The following is a 17773-nucleotide window of genomic DNA, read 5'->3' as shown; positions in this document are numbered from 1 at the left end:
TTTTGTTCTGGGACAACAACAATTGGGGACACCAAGTAACTGAAATGCAAGCTGCGAAGGAACATTTTTAGAGAACGCGATTTAGAGCAAGTTAGTTGCACGGTTCTCACCAGAGAGGATGCGTTGATAACTACTTGAGAACCCAAACAATCGTTAAGCTTTTAATTTAAAATAATTTGAGAGCGTGTGTGTATCTTGGAGGTGAGGTCATGTTGAGGAATCCACACTGTATTTTAATTCAGCCCATGATAAACTTATTTGAGAAAGATACACTTAGGCTTCACATATAGCGGCTTGGGCCCTTCGAGGGCTTTTTGGTCGTCTTTTCGAGGCAAAGTAGCTCGAAATTTCCAAATGATAGACGTGTTAGTTACGCCTCCTGCTGCTTATGATCACTAAACTTAGTTCAGGAAGCTTATTAATCATAGGGATGGCTGAGAATTATCCAGCATCTAAAATGTGCAACACACTTAAATACTCTGTCATTTAATCCCCGAGAACATGGAGTTAGTTTCTATCATTGTCCTCATTTTACTGATGAGACAACTGAAGGACAGAGAGATTAAGTGACTTGTCCAAGGTCACACAGCTAGAACGGGATGGACTCAGGTTCTCTGACTCCAGAACTCTTGAAGCTACCTCCCACTGGAGAGTTGGGGCTATCTTAGGAAGCCAACTTTTGCCTGGGCTGGCAGAATACATCTCGCTTTTTTTCTCTAATTCTTCCTGAATAAGGGAGAAATCTGAATTAGCAATGCTTAGTACCTACTCAGAGGAAATTGCCGAAAGTCAATTTAACCTTTTAAAAAGCAAACACAAGCGGCAGTGTAACATTGAGATGAAGTTAAGAGTTTTGGAAGCACAGTGCCCTTGGTTTGATTCCAGGCTCTGCTCCTTAACAGCTGGAGCTCTTTTATCTGTTCCTTAACCTCTCTGTGTCTATTTCCTTATTTGTAAAATGGGAGTGAAAACAATGTCCACTTCACAGGCTGTTCTGAAGAGGACATAAGATCATGTATATATGAAAAGCAAGTTATAGTTTTATCTCTGAGCAAGATTTTGTTTTCGCAAAGGATAAAAGTTGACTGTTTAATCTTTCTGAACATGTGGCAGGGTTTACCGTGTAATTTGAAAGTAAATATTGGACTCATTCACTGGGAGCATGCTGAACTCAGCGTGCTGAACCTGTAAGGTTCGGTGGTTAGGGTGAGGAATTTGAGTCCCCATTGTTAGATCATTCAATGCCTTGGCAATAGAGAGAGGATCTGTCTTTCAGTGAGGTTCTTACATGTACCTTCGATATTTAGCAAGCTGGCCTAAATATGATCACATAAAAGCCCATCTTTGATCTTCACCTGGGATGTGGGAATGCAGCCCAGAGATGCCCTTCTGCACTCCGTTGCATGCATGAAGAAGCACGTAAACTCAGGTAGGCAGTGATAGGATTATTTGGTCTCAGAGCGTGCAGACTCTGCTTAAGGAGTGAACCCTACAAAGCACTTGGCGTGTACCAGGTCAAAGACGAGAAATATGAGATTCCGTGCCTGTAGTATAAAAAGCTAAAAGTATGCCCTTTATCCAAGCCCTGCCTTATTTAGATGTAGAAACCACAAGTCTCTCCAGGGTCTAAGAAAGTGGGGGATTCATTGTTAATGTCACGTGGCCGCAGATTTCCTGCCGGACGTATGGCTGTTGTGGATAACGCTGACCTCAAGGAAGTTCTCCTACTCAAGCCTTTTCAGTTGCATTTTCAAAATCTATTGTTCCTTTAAAAAAAATAAACAAATACATGAGAATCTCACGAGGAAAGCATTACTACTGGCATTTGTCTTTTGAGGGAGAAATTATGTTTCAGGATGTTCACAATTTATATTTCAGAATAATGTAATCAAGTGCTAAAATTAACCAGACAAATCTCTCATAGCAGAGCTCTATTGTGAAATATAAAGGAATATGGATGTACATGAAAAGAAATGTCTGGGGGGTTTTTTGGTTGTTGTTTTTTTTTTTTTTTTTTTACGCAGTCTCTGTGCACAGTCTGGGTGAAGAAATGTCCGATTTTAAGATAATGCTCATTATTATTAAAAATTGCAGCTGTCTTCCTCCCCCAAACCCAAGGAAACAAAATTGCTAGCTTTGGTAGAAAGTAGGGGAAATTTCACTCATTTATTCAGGGAAGCTGCACAATATGGTGATTAGGAACAGAAGCTGCAGAGCGAGGCCGACCTGGGTTAGAACTCCAGCTAGATAGCTTACTAGCTTGGTTCGGGAAGCTGTGGAAAATAGTCACTTAATTCTTCTGTTGGGCAAAATTTCTACGTCTTTAAAATGGCAATAATTGTGAGGTACCTGGGTGACTCCGTCGGTGGAGCGGCCACTCTTGATTTTGGCTCAGGTGGTGATCTCAGGGTTGTGAGATCAAGCCCAGAGTCCGCTTGAGATTCCCTCCCTCTGCAACAGCACACCCCCCTCCCCCACTTTGGAGCACGCATGCGTGCTCAAATAAATCTTTAAAAAATAAATAAATAAAATGACAGTAGTCGTAACTACTTTTTGAAGTGGTTTGTATGTTAGTGTAGGGCCTTGCACTTGCTGACAGCACAATACCTGAGTTATTGTAATGCTTGTATGTAAATGAACCCATAAACCAGATACTGTGCTGGGTTCCTTGGGATGTATATTTTTGAAGAAGGCAGGGTCTTTTCTGAAGGGAAGGTCGACTTGTGCCCTAATTCAGCAAGGCCTCTTAGAGACGAAGCAAGGCAATAACTTTTTTGAGTTAATTTTTTCCCCTCAGTTAACTTACATTTTCCAGGGGGCGCCTGGGTGGCACAGCGGTTAAGCGTCTGCCTTCGGCTCAGGGCGTGATCCCGGCGTTACGAGATCGAGCCCCACATCAGGCTCTTCCGCTATGAGCCTGCTTCTTCCTCTCCCACTCCCCCTGCTTGTGTTCCCTCTCTCACTGGCTGTCTCTATCTCTGTCAAATAAATAAATAAAATCTTTAAAAAAAAATTTACATTTTCCAGAAAGATGCACGATCAAGAGGACGGGCGTGTGTTTGGGAATACGCAGTTTGGTGAAATGTTTGACATCGCTGGTTCCTTAGGTGGTTAGTTTTGGCAGTGTGGCCAGGGTGGGTTTTCTAAGAGCAATAAATAATTTGGGGAGAGATTTGAAGAATGACATAAACAGAGCCTATTATTCATTAGGGAAGATGGTGTGTAACTAATTCATCCGCAACTTGTTGAGCTTGTCTGCCTGGAATGCAAGATACGCACCTGCCGTCATTCTTACTAAGTTTTTAGACCAATCTTTGGATTCAGAGTACATCATAATGGAACAGGATGGTGGCAGCGTCAGGAGGATTTTCTGAAGTCTGGAGTGGTTTTGCCGTGCACCTTTTTTTTTTTCTTTTTAAGATTTTATGTATTTATTCAACAGATAGAGACAGCCAGCGAGAGAGGGAACACAAGCAGGGGGAGTGGGAGAGGAAGAAGCAGGCCCATAGTGGAAGAGCCTGATGCGGGGCTCGATCCCATAACGCTGGGATCACGCCCTGAGCCGAAGGCAGACGCTTAACCGCTGTGCCACCCAGGCGCCCCATGCCGTGCACCTTTCTATCATGTGAATTAGATGCAGCTTCTACAAGGTTCTAGTGAACTGCAAAATCAGCAACAATTAAACTCAAGGGCTTCTTGACGGGCAAGTCACTGTGGGACAGATGTCCCTGACCTGAAAAGGAAGCGCTGGCTTTGAGGTTTTAGATACAGGACAACATGACTCAAAATAAGTAAATTTGGGGAATAATATTTCTGGAACCCATTGCAATTTTTATTGTCATTAAAAACATTTAAGTTCCCAATTGCTATAGAAATTTTTAAAATACCCGTGTTTAAATGGCTCCATCTTCGGTGAAGCCAGCACAAAAGGAAATGGTGCGAACTGGAAGACAAGGGGGTTATTGGTGTGTATATGATGAGTATAGTGGTCACAACTTCTAGACCGTTAGGGTAGTTCAGACGGTAAAAAGGTTAACAAGGGAAGAAAAGTCCCTCTCTGAAAATCATGAAAAGGTAAAGCAGTTGCTCTACCAAGGATTGAAACTGTAAGGAAGTTCAGGTATGGTTTTGTTCCATGATTTCTTCCCTCTTTTCGACTCAGTGCCCCACCCCCACTTCTACTCTATAGCTTCTCCCAGCTGGTACATGTTTCAGTATTAAAAATCAAGAAGAGAAGGGGCGCCTGGGTGGCTCAGTTGGTTAGGTGTCCAACTCTTGCTTTTGGCTCAGCTTGTGATCTTGGGGATTCAGCCCTGAGTTGGGCTCTGAGCTCAGCCTGGAGTTTGCTTGAAGATTCTCTCCCTCTGCCCCTCCTCCCTCGCCCATGCACTCTCTCGCATTTGCGCTCTGTCTCTCTAAAATAAAATAAATAAATCTTTAAAAATCAAGAAGAGAAAAGGAAAAAAGGCAGAGCATGGCTGCTGGTGTCCTGAGCTAGCAAAGTCGATTATGTAATATCTGAGTTGGTTTGTATGCAGAGAGGGCTAAAAGGTGCATGAATTTGCTAACCCAAGATCAGGAAGTGAACTGGTCACATCCCAACGGCCACGGAACGTGGAGGCCCATCTTCTGAGGATGCTCGCTCAGGCTACTGTGGGATGTTTTTTCTTTTTGTCTTGTGGGAAAATACACATAACATAAAATTCACCACTTAAATCATTTTTAAGTGTGCACTTAAAATGAAGTGGCATTAAGAACATTCACAGTGTTGTGTGACCATCACAGATACCCATTTCCAGGACTTTGTTGGCATCCCAAACAGAAACTCTGAGCTCGTGAAGCAGTAACTCCTCATCCTCCCCCCGCCCCCCCCAGCCGCCAGTAACCTTTATTCTGCTTTCCGTCTCTGCCTGTTCTGGGTCGCTCCTGTAAGTGGAAGCATACAGTACTTGTTCTTTGGTGTCTGGCTTACTTTATTCAGCATCATGTCCCCCGGGTCCACCGCTGTTTTAGCATGTGTCGGAATTTCATTCCTCTCTACGGCTGGGTATTACTGCAGCGTACGTATACACCCCATTCTGTTTATCCATTCGGCTGTTGATGCACACTTGGGGTGCCTCCGCCTTTTGGCCATTGTGAGTAATTCTGCTGTGCAGGTTGGTGTCTGTTCAAGTCTCTACTTTCAGTTCTTTGGGGTATACGCCCAGGAGCGGAATTGCTGGGTCATATGGTAACTCTGTGTTTAACTTTTTGAGGAACCACCAAATGGTTTTCCTAGGACTTCATTTTACATTCTCACCAGCAATGCATGAGGGTTCCAGTTTCTCCATATCCTTCCAACACATTTTTTTTTTGCTTCTTTTTAAACTAATATCTAGCCTAATGGGTGTGAAGTGGCATCTCGTTTTGTTTTGATTTGCATTTCCCTGGTGATTAGTGATGTTGATTGTCCTTTCATGTGCTTATCGACCATTTGTATATCTCCTTTGGAGAAGCGTCTATTCAAGTCCTTTGCCCAGTTTTGAATTAGGTTGCTTGTTTTGTTGTTGAGTTATAGGTGTTCTTCAGCTATCCTGGATATTAATCCCTTATCAGATTTGTGGTTTCAGATATTTTCTCCCGTTCTGTGGGTTGCCTTTTCACGATGTTGATGGCATCCTTTGATGCACAAAAGTTCTTAATTTTGATGAAGTCCAGTTTATCTACTCTGTTGTGTTGCCTGTGGTTTTAGTGTCATAGCCAAGAAATTACTGCAAGACCCAATGAAGATTTTGCCCTATGTCTTATTCTAGGAGTTTTCTAGTTTTAGCTCTTAAGTTTCGGTCTTGTATCCATTTTGAGAGTAAGTTTTGCATCTGGCATAAGGTAAGGGCTCCCTCATTCTTTTGCATGTGGGTTCAGTTTTTCTGGCACCATTTGTTGAAAAGATTATCCTTTCCCCACTGAATGGTTTTGGTACCCTTGTTGAAAATCAACTGACCATATATGTGAGGTTTTATTTCTGGGCTCTCTATTCTGTTTGATTCATCTTTATGTCTCTCCTTATGGTAGTACCACACTGTTGAGATTACTGTAACTTTGCTGTAAGTTTGAAATTAGGAAGTATGAATCCTTCAGATTTTTTTTTGTGTGTGTTAATCTTTCTCTGTCTCTGTGTGTGTGTGTCTCTCTCTCTGTTGCTTTTTCTTCTTGACTGGTGACAGTCAGCCAGCCTTGCATGAGAGAATGCTAGACTGCCTTCAAGTGGCAGTATGCCCCAGAAATTCTCCTCTGCCCTCCCTGCTTCCCCACCTGCAACCAGGCTTTACACCCCAAGATATCTGCTGGGAACCTGCCCTGGCCAGACACTCAGGTACCGACTATCCAGAGAGGACCTAGATGTGGACAAGAGCCCCTGAGATGCAGGCAGGAGAGTGGAACCACTGTGAGGGTCCGAGGTCCTGAGAGATGAGCATCAGGAAGTCCACCTGTTCCCAGAGAAGAAACTGAGTCTGGAAGGAGTCCTGAAGGAGGAGTGAGTTGCCAGGTGAGGGGGTCAGGGAAGGGCAGTCCAGATGAAAGGAAAGCCTGTGTGAAGCATGGCCCCGTGGTGTCAGGGGCTTGCCTTATCTGCGGAGTGGTGAGGGTTTGGGAGTGAGGTGGATGCGGAATGGACTGGTGGGATTGAGAAGCAGTGACTTTGGAGAAATGGATAAAGTCTGGGTGATGAGGTCTTTGTGGCTATGTGGCTATGAGGTCTTTGTGGCTATGTGGCTTCGGACTTAATTTCAGGAACCACAGATGGAAATTTTCAGCTGAGGGGTTGGCCAAACCACCATGGTAGCCCTGGACAAAACTGGGGAGAAGTATTCTTGCAGAGTAGCTCAACCAAATGGTGGGGGGGGTCCAGTAAACCACAACTTCCTATGATTCTCCCCAGCACCTCACCTCCTACCCTGGGAAGCACATCCGGGGGACTAGAGTTTCCTTTTTCAGTCCCTTACCTTGTTTTCATTTCTGTTTATTAGCTATTCAGTAGCATATATAAACATTTCCATTTTTCTGATTGTCCAGATTTTCTTTTTTTATTAAAATTCAATTAGCCAACATATAGTATATCATTAGTTTTTGATATAATGTTCAATGATTCATTAATTGTGTATAACACTCAGAGCTCATCATATCACGTGCCCTCTTTAATACCCATCACCCAGTTACCCCATCACCCCCCACCCCTGATTTTCCAAATTTTCTATGAGAAGCATATATTCCTTTTACAATCATGAAGTATATAAAAAATTTGAAAATTTAGAAAACCCAGAAAACTATAAAGAAAAAATAGATTTATTTTTATAAATTTTATAAATTTTATTTTCATCATCTCATTACCCAGCAATGACTATTAATATCTTGGTACATTTTTTTGCTATCTCTTTTTTTCCAGTAAATATATTTTTCTTTTTTTAATTTTCCTTTTTATTATGATATGTTGGTCACCATACGGTACATCGTTAGTTTTTGATGTAGTGTTCCATGATTCATCGTTTGCGTATAACACCCAGTGCTCCATGCCATACAAAAGTGGGGTTATACTATGTTGTACATTCTGATTTTTTGACTTAATGTTATTAACATTTCTCTGAATCATTATACTGATTATACATTATCTACACGTACCGTAGTTTATTCAGTTTTTTCCTACATGGTTGACATTTAGGTTGGTAACTCTTCTTGCTCCTGTAAATAACACAGTTAATAAATATCCTTATAATTCTTTGTACATCTCTGCTTAATAACTTAGGATACTTTCCTAGAAGTTTAATTACAGGATCAAAGAATGTGAACATTCTGAATGTTTTGTTATATATTATATATTATATATATAATATACATAAATATATTGGCTACAATTGTCAAAGAATCCCCCCCAAACTAGTATCACTTACACTCCTCCCCCCCCCCCCCCAGCAGTATAGCATCCTTTCCAAGGGTGGGCACTATCATTTTGAATCTTTGCCAGTTTGGTAAGAAAAAAATATGTAATCTTGATTTAATTTTTGTGTCTATCATCGGTGAGAGTAAACTTTTTTCCATATGTTATTAGCCAACTGTAATTTTTAATATATTTCTGCTGGCCGATTTATAGTGAAATACTAATTTTTTCATATTTGTTTGTGAGGGTTCTTTATATGATGAGGTCAGCTAACATCCATTGAGCACTTGCTATGTGCTAGGAAAATGTTAACGTCTTACATACATTAACGTACATGATTCTCAAAGATAGCCCTAGAAAGTAGGTACGATTTTAAATTCCTATTTTATACATGAGGAAACGGGCATAGAGAGATCGAACAACTTGCCCAAGGTCTCACAGCTAATGAGTGACAAAATTGAGATTTAAGCCTAGACAGCCTGAATCCAGAGACCTAAATGCCTCGCTGTTGTGTCGTACAAATCTAATAACCCTTGTTCACTATTTTTTTGTTGTTTTGACAGGGGGGTATTTTTTAAAGATTTGTTTATTTATTTGAGAGAGAGCGAGAGAGCATGCTCTTGCCCGTGGGGGTGAGGGAGGGGCAGAGAGAGAAACAGAATCTCAAGCAGACTCCCTGCTGAGCCCAGAGCCCAATGCAGGCCTGGTTCTCAGGACCCTGAGATCATGACCTGGGCCGAAACCAAGAGTCTAATGCTCAACGAACTGAGCCACCCAGGCACCCCAAGGGGGAGGTATTTTCTAAATTTTTATCTTAGAACAGTTTTAGATTTACAGAAAAATTCAGCAGACTTGCAGAGTTCCTGCAGATGCCACACACAGTCTCCCTATTATCACCATCTCATATTAGTATAGTGCATTTCTTGTGTTTTTTTTTAAAGATTTTATTTACTCATTTGCCAGAGAGAGAGAAAGCACAATCAGGGGGAGCAGCATGCAGAGAGAGAGAGGGAGAAGCAGGCTCCCGCTGAGCATGGAGCCCAGATGAGGGACTCAATCCCAGGACCCCGGGATCATGACCTGAGCCAAAGGCAGGTGCTTAACTGACCGATCCACGCAGGCATCCCAGTATAGTACATTTTTTACAATTCATGAAACCGTCACTGATATATTAACTAAAGGCTGTACTTTATTCAGATTTATGTAGTTTTTATCTGATATCCTTTTTCTTTTTTTATATAAATTATTTTTATTGTGTGAAAATGTCATAATTCATGGTGATTAAGAATAAAAATGCAGCATATAACAAAATAGGCATCTACTTACTAAAAGCAACCTTGGGGTCGACTGGGTGGCTCAGTTGGTTAAGCGTCTGCCTTCAGCTCAGGTCATGATCCCAGGGTCCTGGGATTGAGTCCTGTGTCAGGCTCCTTGCTCAGCGGGGAGCCTGCTTCTCCCTTTGCCTGCCATTCCCCCTGCTTGTGTGCTCTCTCTCTCTCTGACAAATAAATAAAATCTTTTAAATAAATAAATAAAGCAACCTGGACTTATGCCTTTTTCTGTCACAGAATCCTATCCAGAATACCACATTGCATTTAGTAGTCCTGTTACTTTTTAATATAAATAAACCTATCATGTTTTCCTCTAGGGTTTCTTCCTCTGCTTTTATGCTTAGTGAGTTCTTCCCTATCCCAAGACGAGATAACTTTTTTCTTCTAGTTGTTTTATGACTTCCTTTTATGATAAACCACCTACTGTATCTGAAATGTCTAGAAACAGTAGTGTAAGATAAGGCACTAACTTTTTTTTTTTCTTCCAAAAAAGCTAGCCAAGTTACCCCAATACTAGTCTTAAGTACAGACAGTCCCTGATTTACTAGGGTTTGATTTAGGATTTTTCAGCTTGGGGATGGTGTGAAAGCCACACACATCCAGTAGAAACCATACTTCGAGTTTTGGGTTTGGTCCTTTCGTGGGCTAGCCGGAGGCAGGACGATGCTCTCTGGCGATGCTGGGTGGTGGCAGGGAGCCACAGGCGGTCAGCCACGCGATCTCGGAGTTACACTGACAGCCGTTCTGTTTCTGTCAGTACAGTGTTCCATCAGTCACAGGAGACATTCGACGCTTTATTATGAAATAGGCTTTGCGTTCGGTGATTTTGCCCAACTGCAGGCTAGTGTAAGTGTGCTGTGCACGTCTAAGGTCGGCAAGGCTAGGCTATGGTGTTTGGTAGTTAGGCGTATTAATGCATTTTTGACTTATGATATTTTCAACTTATAGTGGGTTTATCAGGACGTAACCCCACTGTAATTTGAGGCAAACCTGCATTAAATAATCCCCGTCTTCCCACAGATTGTAATACCATTTTAAAAACTGAGTATTATAACCTCTCTTTCCTTCTGTTTAACCCTTCTTGTTTTTTCTCTTTCCATTCTTATCCATTCAACAAATATTAACTGATTGCCTTCTTGTGTTCAGGCCCTGTGAATATTATTTATTATTTAGGTAGGAATTTACATGAGCAGAGAAAAGCATTTTTAAATGCTTTTAAATCTGAGTATTCATTTATAATTTGGGGGGGGGGAGGCAAGACATTTGCCAGAGAGTCAGACAAGTGGAGGTGACTTTGGGAATGGAGGGGGATATGTGGAGCTTGGGAAAAAAAATATTCATAATCAAGATTTTTCCATAGCTTTTACACTGACATAGGTCAATCTGCGGTGCCTTTGAAGGTTTCATTTTAAACAGTTTAACTTCCCCTATGGAAACAGTGGTGCCTTCAAACTCTTAGGTCATTTACATGCTCTGTCATGCTTACACTTTCCTTGGACAGTCTAGACTCTGTTTTTCACGGTAATATGGTATAAAGTCGTTGCGGATTTCTCTAAGGAATGGCAAATGCTTAACCACTATTCTCTGTCTTCCTTCATCTGCCAGCTCGTCTACCTGCAGAGACTCGGTAACTCTGGAGAGTAAGAGAGTTCCTCACGCTGACATGTCTTCATTTTCAGAATTCTCACTGTTAAGGACACTGTGGATGCAATTTTCTTTTTGCCTGTACATAGTACAATTTTGCCTTGACCAATCTTATGGTATGCCTGCTGCAAATGCTATTAATAACAATTGTAGGCAAAAAGAATTATATTTGGCTTGCTTAAATTTAGGGGTATTACATAGGAACTTTGGAGTCATATCTATTTTCTGAAAGCAGGCTAGTTCTGTTTCTAATATAACGCATACATTTGTCTCCGACCGCATGTCCCCATAAAAGCCTGACAGTGTGGTATGTCGCTGGGGAGGGTGAGAGCCCTAGGAATCTTACAAAGATGCTGTATTCTGGAGCACCAGCTCTCAAAACTCCTTTCGATCACAGATGCCTTGATAATATGATAAAATGTAATGTAAGTCTATGAAAAATGTAGACTTTTTCCGAATGAAAGTACACATATATTCAATATATAACATTTAGGAGTGTCAGGGGTCCTGAAGCCAATGCATTATCTTGTTTAATCCTTTCCTAGACCCGGGGCGCCTGGGTGGCTCAGTCAGCTGAGTGTCTGACTCTTGGTTTCAGCTCAGGTCATGATCTCAGGGGCATGGGGTCATGATCTCAAGGTTGTGGGATCGACCCCCATGTCAGGCTCCACGCTCATGGGGAGTCTGCTTGAGATTCTCTCTCTCCCTCTGCCCTTCCCCCTGCTTTCATGTACTCTCTCTTTAAAATAAATAAATGTTAAAAAAAAATCCTTTCCTAGACCTTATGAAGTGGATATTATTATCTCAATTTTACAGATAAATAAACTGAGGCCTGGACAAAGTTAAGAGACCTGGACAAAGTTAAAAGCTAGTAAATGGTAGCGATAGGATTCAGGTCTAACGCACTTGGCTGAAGCAGAAGAAACAAAATTACCAGTCATTTCCAGAGTCGGTAGGCCACATAGGCAACTCATTAACCAGCAGAGGCTTCTGTTTATCTGCTAGAAAATAAGCTTTTATGGCTCCTTCCCTAGTGATACGTGGCGTCAGCAAAGTCAATGTTTGAGAAATATCGTCCAGCCCATTCTGTAGGTAAATACCCATATGCTCTATTGCATTTACACAGAGCAGATAGAATGCTTTTCCTGGGTTTCTTTGCAGAATTATTTTTGTCTGTGAGTCTTGCTTTCCTAACAACTGCAAAATGTTATGTTTCTATGGCTACATCAAAATTGTTCTTAAATAGGGGTTTGAGAAAACAAAACTAGGAAGGCTTGGACATGAAGTAATGGTGGGAAGCTGACTGACATTTTACCTGCCAGACACCACCTTTGATGCTTTTCTCTGAGTCCAGTCCCTTCCCCCATTCCTTCCTTTGCCTTCGCAAACCTGTGCATGCGCTGGTTCCACGTGTGCGAAGCCACGGTTCCACTACAAGTCCAGTGGCCCTTAGTGATGACATTTGGGAACACAAGTCAAGTTCTGAAGAACATGGGCCACCTTTACAGTGGATACCTGACGTGGTTGTTGGAAGGTTCCCTTGAGGACAAGATTAGAACTAAGAGATGTGTCCAAATTTCAAAAGTAGCTAAGGAGCGGGGAGGGAGAGAGAGAGGTAGGACGGTGTGGAGCGAGCCTCTTTCGCCCGCTTCCTGGCCGGTAGAAGGCGCTGTTCGCCAGTGCTCCCACCAGGGGGCGCCATCCGCCATCCGCTTAGCTCTTGGCGGGGCGTTGGCCTGAGGTGAGACTTTCTTCCGCGGACTCCTTTGCTGGGTGGGGTAAAATGAGAGTCATCTGATACCAACTTATCGTACATGTCAGAGAAGAAAACAGGGAACGAGGGAGGACGAATTTGAATATTTCGATACTTCTCTTTCCTTCTGCTGGCTGGGATCCTACCTCTCATGGGTGTGTTTTTCTTCACTCCAAATGACATGCCTGTGAGCGTATTTTTTGTGGCTCGGGAGAAGTTGGAAGGCTTCCGCCCCCTTCATGTGTTGTTCATTGGTGTGCAAGGGCTAAATTGCAGGAAAAACACCCTGTGTTGGATGCAGAGGGGACTCATGGTGACGTTTTGTATTTCTAGAAATACAAACCTTGAAGAAATTCTCTTTTAAAAGTATTTGTTGATTGAATGTGTGATAGAACTTTCTGGCGCCCTCTGGTGGCCGCTGTGTCTCCTGGCCGGCAACTCTGTACAGTAGGAGGTTTCTTTCGCAGAGAGAGGAGGGGGCCCGGTTGCTTCCCCCACCCAGCAGGATGCCAGTTCTAATAACAAGAGTGGGTTAGCCCTGCTTTTGAGGCATCTTCTTCAGAGACCAAAACCCAAACCAAACTAAATCCAAACTTGACTGGCGCTTTCAACGGCTTTTTCTCAGTCTTTGTTTCCCTAGGCCTGCACTTTTTAATTTCTCCTTTGGCAGTCCTTTCCCAGTTTTGTGGTCTTTTTCTTTTAAGTGGGAGTCGTTTTTATACCCCTGATGATTGTCTCTCTTGTTTGATTCCATACCCCTGTATGAATGAATGGTCAGTGGGGCTGGGGCTCGTGTCGGGACTGAAGTGTTTGAGGGGTGTGTATGCCTGTGTATGCGTGGGGGGGGCTGTGTGTGTCTGTGTGTATGCATGTGTGTGTGTCTGTGTGTGCACCGTATGTGTGTGAGGTGTGTGTGGGTATGTGGGGGAGTGTGGTATGTGTGTGACGATGAGTGGGAGTGTGTGTGTGTGAGGTTCTGTTGTGTATGTCTGTGTGTGGTGTGCATGTGACTGTGTGTAGGGGTGTGTGGGTGTGCGTATGTGGGTCTCTGCGTGGGACTGTGTGTGTGCACACACGCATGAGTGTGAGGTGTGTACATGGTGTGTGTGTGTGCACAAACATGGGCCTGTGCTGCCGGCCCTGATTTTCCCACGCAGCCTTCCTCCCAGAGCTGTGACGGTGGCAGACAGAGAGATGTCATGACTGTGGTTTCCCCTGCTGAGCCAAACTGCTGTATTTAGGGCTGTCTGTGCGTCTTGAATAGAGTATATATGAATACTCTAGCTGACAGTATCAAATCCCAGATTCCTCATGTTCCGTACAAAGCAGAGAGCTTTTTTGATGCTACATTATTTAGTGGCATGAAAATAGCTCCCCAGGAGCAGAATAATCTTGACGGGAGCATGGACTTGGACTCACATTCCTCTTTTGCAATCAGTAACATCACCACGCTCGGGTTTCCCTCCCTGCCTCCCTCTTTTCTTCCTCCCCCCGTACGTCTCCCCTTCGCGCATTTGAAAACCCTCTGTGGAAGCTGAACCATGTTGTTTCCTTTTTTGGTCATACTTGAGCTTCCCTCCACTGTCATCAGGCAGAGGCTCGGGGTGTGTGAGACCGATCAGTTCCTTGCATTGTGCTGTCCGTAATGGGCCTGTTGTGTGCGATTCCAGAGAGAATAAGGAGTTCCTTTGGCCTGCCTTGCCCGTGCTGAGGCACTCAATAGTTGTTTTTGAATGAGCGAATTTAATTAAAGGGTAGGTACTAAAGATAAAACAATTCTGAATATCTTATTTGAGGGGGAAAAAAATCAACAACCACGGGGTGAAAAGACAGATTCCAGCACGAGGACACTTTAATAATATCTGAGAGGGAGTTTCTTTAAATGTGGCCCTTGGTGGTGCTGGTGAGGGAGAGGGAATTCTGGGAACAACTGAAGCCACTTTTTACCGAACAGATGTATGAGGAGCCCTGGAATGAGGCTGGAGAATGTTACCACACAAACTCCTCATCTCCATTCCTGGCACCCACCAGCCTGGGAAATGTGTCCACCAGCTGTCATTACTTGAGGCTTACAGAGCTTCTTAAATAAAGGGATTATTGAACCAAGAGGCCAGTGACTAATGAAAATGCCCATCGTGTTGGGCTAATCCCAGTGCAGAGTCACATTTGCGCACCTACTGTCCACGGATATCGCCCTGGGATGCCTGCCGAATACACTGCAGTTACCATGGTGAAGGCCGCTTCTCCTACAGGTGGCTCCTGTGGGTAGCTTTTAGCGTGCCTCCCTCCCTCGGGATGCTGGATTTCCTTCCGAATCCTGTCACAGGGCCCAGGTTTGATACAGGGCAGAGGAGAGGTAGTGGTGGCAAAGTTTAGAGAGGTTGTCAGGAGACGTAAGTTGGATGGGCTTGGGTCATGTGCCCTTTGCAGAACCAAGTGGGGGGGGGGGGGTCAGGGGGGCCGGCTGTGGAATGTAGTGTTTAGTCAGGCCTGACTCACTCTCCCACCCCTGCATCGGGAGGGAGCCGGATACCCAAACCACAAGCCCTGAGAGTGGGAGGGGGTGGCTCCTCAAAGAAAATGTGATTTTTGCTCAGAGAACGGGTTAATGATGCCGGGCAGACAAGCACAGGGAATACTTCTTACAGGTATCCTGCGGTACCCTTGTGACGTGGGTACTGGTGGTGCAGTGGACTTCTGGGTCTTGGTGAGGTTATTCAGAGTATTTTGAATGAAAGGAAATAGTAAGTGAAATTCGGTCCACATTAGCATTTTGTGGAGGAAACATGGAACTTGCTGGTGATCCAAAAGCTTTTTGTCTCTAGTCTGGAGGTAGAGACACATGTCCTGTTTAGAGAGTGAGGGTCTGCAGTGCGGCTGCTTCGCACTGGCAGGCACACAGAGGCTGCCCCCCCCCCCATCCAGTTTCTAATTGGGTCCGTTCCAGATGGGTCTTGAGAATTTGCATTGCTGATTCCCAGGCAGTGCGGACGCTACTGGTCCAGGAGCCACACGGAACTACTGAGTTAAGGCAAAGGACTTAAACACTCCATTTACCAAAGAAAGAAGGAAAGGAAGGGAGTCAGCCAGCGGTTCAACAAATACGTTAAAGGGTGTTCAGACTTCCTTTAGCAATCAAATGTGTTCAAATAAAACCAACAATGGTGTGTCGTGTCCACCTACTTGCCATAGTTTTAGATGAACTGAACTCAGTGTTGATTGAGGTTGAGGGAAGAGGCTATCTCAAACACTGTCATTTAAAAAGGTAAATTAGTATTGCCTTTCCGGAAGGCAGTTTTGCTATACGTTTCCAAATACTAAAATGTGTTTTGACACTATGATCCCATTTCTAGAGTTTTAACTCTTAAGAAACCGTTGTCTACATGTGAAAAGATGCACGTGTAGGGTTATTCACCATAGTTTCACTTATAATGAGGAACAGTGAACCCCATAAAGTTCTCTCCATGGGGAACAAATGATGTAAATCTTGTAGACAACGAAAGGCTTATTACTGCAACTAAGCGAGAGAGGGCAGAACATGTGGGCTCTACCAGGTCAGGAAGGGCACTGGTTTCATATCCTGGTCCCCACTTCCTCCCCTGGGGAGCAGAGCTCCAGCTTAAAACTGGAGAAGTGGGATTTAGTCCTCACCTCTAGCAGAGGGTGGTATGATTTTTAAAACTCATTTGTGTAAAAAGTATCTGTCTACCTTCCTGTCTATCCATATTTATAAGTACATGTGTATATATTTATATATATTTATATATATAATATATATTTATATATATTTATATATATAATATATATTTATATATATAATATATATATTTATATATATAATATATATATTTATATATATAATATATATATTTATATATATAATATTATATATTATAAGAAGGGTATTTGGAAGTTTTTGTCTATTCAGTCATCAAATATTATCAGCAGACAGAGCAAAGTAGACAGGGTGCTTTGTGTTCATGGGGCCACTTGTAGTCGGGAAAGACAGATAATAATTAGAAAAATAGCAATAATTTGATGCCAGATGTAAAAAGTGCTTTGAAAAAGATAAAAACAGGGTATATTGTTCACCCACGTTTTAACGGTGGCTGTTTATCAAAAGCACAATTATGGGTGAGTTTTCCTTTCGTCTTTGTTCTTTTCTGTGTCATCAAAAACTCACCTTTTCAAAGACCGTGGTCCCGTAGGTCCCCTGGCCACCTGTGCCTTTCCTACTCCACCAGCATTACCTGGACAATCCAGCCCCCGACTCACTTCGCTTTAGCTACGCTTGCTCTAAAGCAGAGGCTGCTGTTCCCTCTGCCAGGACGAGTTGCCCCAACACTTCCCACATCCATCGCTCAGGCCTCAGCCTGTCCCCTCCCTGATTATCTCCGTGAACCACCTCCTCCCTTGGCCTTTGCCATTGCCCCTGCGCTTTTCTGATAAACCACACTGCACAGTTTGTAAGTTACATATTTATTTCTTTGCTTCCTAAACTCAGGAATGCGCAAGTTCCGTGTGGACAAGAACTGGATTTGTTTTGTCATTTGTAAAATTTGTGGGACGATTGAATGAAAGAATGAACATATGTATTATTTTCCCTTAATGGTATTTAAAATACTTCTAAAACAAAGCACAATGTTATTTGTATAAAGAAGTTTTGCTTTATAAAACAGTTCAAGCTGCTTTTTAGGAGGAGGTGATGGGCTCCATGTTGGGCATGGAGCCTACTTAAAAAAAAAAGATAAAATAAAATGAGGGAAATATTGGGGGGGGTGGAGTTTTATCTCTATTACATATACCAAGTGTGTATGTCCATTAGGGTCGGGGAGAAAGCCTGGAATTTATACTTCCCGCCAGAAAGGTGTGAGTCCTAGTTGTACAAACTTTGGTGCCTGACTGCCCCTGGGGCAATCCCGAATGTCTCAGGGACTCATGTGATCATCTGAAAACAAAGATATTCAGCCCAGTGATCTTTGGCAAAGGTCCTTTCCATATAAAAATTCCTGTGGTTCTGTGAGATCTAGGGTGGGAGCTTAGGTTTGGAGTCACGGACTGACTTATCATTTGTTCAGAAAACGATTTGAAGCAAATACATTCTACTCAGTAGTGGTCTGTGCCTTGGCAAAA

At 43.0% G+C, this 17773-nt stretch overlaps 1 protein-coding gene across 7 annotated transcripts in view; it reads left to right on the top strand.

The window, feature by feature from the left end:
* Nucleotides 1–17773, top strand: part of TACC1 (transforming acidic coiled-coil containing protein 1) — a 112066-nt gene that overhangs the window by 26991 nt on the left and 67302 nt on the right. The window lies entirely within an intron of this gene.

The sequence above is a fragment of the Ursus americanus genome, chromosome 27, assembly GCF_024610735.1.
Source record: "Ursus americanus isolate L20-20 chromosome 27, mUrsAme1.1.p, whole genome shotgun sequence".
Classification (NCBI taxonomy): Eukaryota; Metazoa; Chordata; class Mammalia; order Carnivora; family Ursidae; genus Ursus; species Ursus americanus.
Note: the sequence above shows the minus strand (reverse complement) of the source record. Positions and strands in the feature narration are given on the sequence as shown.